Raw genomic sequence first — 5,036 nt, 5'->3', positions numbered from 1 at the left:
ACTTTTAGCTCACATACTATACAAAAACAGGTGGCAGGATGGACTTGTGCAGGGAGTACTTTTTATTGATGCCTAATATAAGACATTTCTGTCCAGTAGAATTTTCTGCAACTATGTGTGATTGATTTGTGCTTTTGTGTCCTCTTAAAGAATATTTGTCAGCACAAGATTCCAAAGACTGGCTTTTAACTTTCCCGGAATTTTTTTGTTTTAGCTCTTATATTTAGATCAATGACATATTTCAAATGAATTTTTATTTGTAATATGAAGTAATAATGATCTTGCTTCAATGTCTATAAATTTCTAGTTATTCAAGTAACATTTGTTGAAATAAATCTGCTTTGGTTCTTAATAACATTTTAATATAGTACTTGTTTATAAATATTCAAGGGAATATTTTGAAAACCAAATTATAGACTATTGATATGAAAATTTAGGGGTAGAATTTTCCTTACCTTTTATTATAAAATATTTTAAAATAACATTACACACACATATGTATATGTACATATGGCAGTATGTATATATATCTACTTTGATATCTGTCCATTCATCTATTTATGCTTCAGTACTTCAGTATGTATAGCACAATAACAATGGTTTTCTCCTACATAATAATAATAGCATTCATACTGTAGAGTTATTAATACAATAATATTATTAACTACGCAGCTTATATTTAAAATTTTCCAATTTTTAAAGAATATGTTAATCACCTTTTTTCTTGCAATTCACTCTCCAGTCAAGAAACAGGCACATAATTTCAGTATCCTGTTATTTTCATCTCCCGTAATCAAGAAGAGTCCATTTCCTGTTTCCTTTCGATACGTTGACCTCTGTGAAGAGTTGAGGCCGTTAGTCATTTAAATTTTCCTGGGGCTCATTTTGTATGATTGTTTTCTAGATATTATATTCCAGTTATGACTTTGGCAAGAAAACTACATAGTACTTTGAATATTCCACTGAATCACAGTGGTGAGGCAGAGGCACATAATGTCACATATGCCATTATTGGTTATGCTAAGATTCTCACCTAGTAAGTTGGAATCTGCCAGATCTCTCCATTGAAGGGGTTCTGTTTTTTATGTGTGAATGATGAAAATCTATGGCATGGTACTTTAAACCTGAACATCTGCTTCCCAAGTCACACATCCAATAGTTTTATCTTTCATTAATGATCCTCACCTGACCTGATGATCTTGACCTGAATGGTTACAAATAGGTGATTTTTCTAATTTCATCATTCCTTCTGTATTTTTAAGCTAGGATTAATCTGTAATGAATATCTCTCCCATATCTTTAAATGAAGACAAACAAACTGCATGACAATGACAAGAACTCAATAGTTTTATACTTGTGACTATACTAGTTATCATCCCAGAAGACGTCATTTGAAACTCAATCATGTGTTTATTCACAAATGCCCTGTGAAAAGATACTGTGTCCATTTCCCGTGTCAACAGAGACTTCAACTTTAAGTCATACTCTACACATAAGGTTGGTGAAAACCAAAGTGATGGAATAGAGCAGCAAGTGTGGACAGCCACTAGTGTCCAAGCTTGATGAAAAGGAAGACAGATTCAGAAGGTTGCACCCAAGTATCCAAGTACTCAGGACTTCAAATGTGATTGCAGGGCACTTTAGCAAGATTATTGTCACTGGCCTTAAGCTCATGCCTCTTATTACTTGGTCTATCCATCTGGAAATGGTACTGTTCTTCTTTGGAATGGTGTGTCCTCATCAGCACATCAAAAGATTCAACTACGTGATCACCACTGTTTCTTCAACCTTCATGACTTCTTTACAGCTCAGTTCATCTATGTCTCTTGTTTCTAGGGCACAACCATATTAATTTCCCTGAGTTCTGTGCTACATGACAACAAAGAATTTCCCAACCCAGAGATGTTTGACCCTCGTCACTTTCTGGATGAAGGTGGCAATTTTAAGAAAAGTAACTACTTCATGCCTTTCTCAGCAGGTAATATAAATGTATTTCTATTTGTGTTTCAGGGTATAAGATAAATTTTTTGATCAGTTGGAACTTGCGTGTGCCTCCTCTGCAGTGGTACAATTACTCTTCCTACACGATCAAGAGCACTGTTCTGAATGTCTGTGTGCTCCCTGCTCATGATACATCCTAATTATTGGGCCAGATTAGTGGGCTTTGGGGAGTTAATCCAATTCTTCCAAATTGAGAAAGCTGAGGTATAGATTGGTTGAATTCTGCCTCTAGGTACACCACTGAGGTACCCAAGAACTCCTCCTAGAAGATAAAACTAATTACATTTTCCTCACTAGCCATGAGGAAGTTATCTCACTCCAAAACTTCACTGAGTGTTTTCCATATGGTGTCCCTCACCCCCTAGGCTGGGCCTGTAGGATAAAATTATCCTCAAACACTGAAGAGGGTCTTAAAAGGCTCGCTTCTGAGTTTGGAAAGCAGAGTAAACAGATCATTGTAGTTCAATAGGACTGAGGCTGTGATATAGGAAAGAACAGGCCGTTGGGGTTTGGGAGGTAGATGGAAAAGCTGTCTGCTTCTTGTTCTCTTATACCCCAAAGTGAGGCATAAGTAACATTTTAATAACAGTAAAGACATTTGAGCTACCTCAGAGGAGGCAGAGAGGATGAAAGGAAGAGAATGCAGGGCTGTTAAAGGAGATAATGAGCCACAGGAGCAGGACATTAGCTCTAAATAACGGATATTAGAACCTTTGCCAAATAACCGTGGATGGGATGAGGGGGACATTGGGAACGTAGCAGGAGCCTCTGGGGTGATGCAGAGCACCACGCTCTTCCCCTAGTCATGGCCATGTATCTTAGATGTTGGATCTCAACACCTGAAATGTGTGTGCTGAGCATCTGGTGATAGAATCTCCTTCCTTCCTTCTGTGGCCTTTGATATCTGCTTTATATCTGGCACTGTAGATACCAAGACAACAAGAAAAGAAACTTTCCTTCAAGCATTCACATTTGGCACATGTATTAGTCCATTCTTACATTGGTATAAAGAACTACCTGAGACTGGGTAATTTATGAAGAAAAGAGTTTTGACTCACAGTGCTACAGGCTGTACAGGAAGCACGACTAGGAGACCTCAGGAAACTTACAATCATGGTGGGAGGCAGTGCGGAAGCAAGCACATCTTTCCATGGCAGAGCAGGAGAGAGAGAGCAAAGAGGAAAGGCTACATACCTTTAAACAACCAGATCTCATGAGAACTCACTATCATGAGAACAGCAAGGGGGAAATTATCCCTCATGATTCTATCACCTCTCACCAGGTATCTCCCCCAACAATGGGAATTACAATTTGACATGAGGTTTGGGTAAGGACACAGAGCCTAACCATATTACACTCTAATAAATAAATAAATCAGTAATTATTATACTAGGTGACCCATGTTGTCTGTTTCTTTGGCCATGACAAAATATCCAAGACTAGGGAATTGATGAATAATGGAAATTTATTTCTCACAGTTCTGAAGGCTGGGAGTTCCAAGATCGAGGTGTCAGCAAGTTCAGTGTCTAGTGAGGGCCTGTTCCTTATAGATAATGCTCCCCCTGTATCCTTATATGGCAGAAGGGCAAAAAAGGCAAAAGGGGAGAAATGGCTCCCTTGCATCTCTTGATGTTATTATTTTAGCAAGGACAGAGCCCTCCTGACTTATTCATTTCCTAAAAGGAGCCATCTCTTTAGTAATGTTGCATTGGGTATTATGTATCAACATATGAATTTGGGGGAGGCATATTCAGACCATAGCACATTTTTCAATGGAAGCATAAATATAATGTTGAGGAAACCCAGAGAAAGCAACATTTTCTTGCTCAAGGAGATGAGAAAAAGGGGAAAAAAGGAGATAAAATTTGACCTATGTCCTAACTGTGGTAATAGAAAAGTTCATCTTGACCAAAAGGAGCAGCATGCTGTAAAACTTGAAACCTTGTGGTGTGCTGGAGGCTGATGACAAGTGGCTATGCCTAGAGTTGACAGTATCGGATTTGAAGAGTATAAGGAGTGATATGGATTATCAGACTGGAAACAGAATGTGAGGTCCAGGTCAATCCATTGGTACCTTATCCTATAGGACAGACAGGGAAGCCATTTAAAGTTTTAAAGTGAGAAGGTGACATGTTTAGCCATGTGCTCCTGAAAGTACCTAGGGGAAAAAAAATCTTTGACTGTATATTGAGCCAGAAATACAAAGGGAAATACAGTATGTTAGCTTCCTCCTCTAACCCTTCTCAGTTCAATCCACTTGACAAGGAATGTATATTTCTAAAGAAAGATTGACAAAGGCATTTAAAGTCTGTACAAAGATTTTAATAAAGTGTTTGGCATGTAGCTGGTACTCAATAAATATTTGTTCAATATAGGGTGGCTGTTAAGATCTGATATTAGGTGAAGTGTAAATATGTCCACTCATTTTTCAGTTGCCTACCCATCCATCCATTCATCCATCTATCTATCCACCCATCCATGCATTCATGCATGCACCCATCCACCCATCTATCTCCTAATCCCTCCTATGATTCACTGAACAGTTATTGCATATTCTGTTTGTGCCAGGTACAGAGACAGTGTTTGTCACTGTCACAGTTACACATGAGGAGTAACTGCTCTCTGTGTTTTCTATTTTCAGGAAAACGGATTTGTGTGGGAGAAGCCCTGGCCCGCATGGAGCTGTTTTATTCCTGACCTCCATTTTACAAAACTTTAACCTGAAATCTCTTGTTGACCCAAAGGACCTTGACACCACTCCAGTTGTCAATGGATTTGCCTCTGTGCCACCCTTCTACCAGCTGTGCTTCATTCCTGTTTGAAGAAGAGCAGATGGTCTGATTGCTGCTGTGCTGTCCGTGCAGTTCTCTTTCCTCTGGGGCGTTATCCACCTTTCACTATATGTGATGCCTTTTCTGGCCTGTCATCTGACATTTTCCCTTCCCTCAAATCTAGTGAACATTCAGCCTCCATTAAGGAGAGTTTCTTATGCTTTACAGTGCAAATATATCTGACATTCTCCATACTCTGTAACG

At 38.7% G+C, this 5,036-nt stretch overlaps 1 pseudogene across 1 annotated transcript in view; it reads left to right on the top strand.

The window, feature by feature from the left end:
* Positions 1–5,030, top strand: part of LOC108527167 (cytochrome P450 2C9-like) — a 61,620-nt pseudogene extending 56,590 nt beyond the window's left edge. The window contains exons 8-9 of the transcript XR_001884721.1: positions 1,837–1,978; positions 4,643–5,030. The product of XR_001884721.1 is annotated as a cytochrome P450 2C9-like (transcript). The remainder of the gene's footprint in view (positions 1–1,836; positions 1,979–4,642) is intronic.
* The last annotated feature ends 6 nt before the right edge of the window (positions 5,031–5,036 follow it).

This window comes from Rhinopithecus bieti, unplaced genomic scaffold (assembly GCF_001698545.2).
Source record: "Rhinopithecus bieti isolate Rb0 unplaced genomic scaffold, ASM169854v2 scaffold_4745, whole genome shotgun sequence".
NCBI lineage: Eukaryota > Metazoa > Chordata > Mammalia > Primates > Cercopithecidae > Rhinopithecus > Rhinopithecus bieti.
Note: the sequence above shows the minus strand (reverse complement) of the source record. Positions and strands in the feature narration are given on the sequence as shown.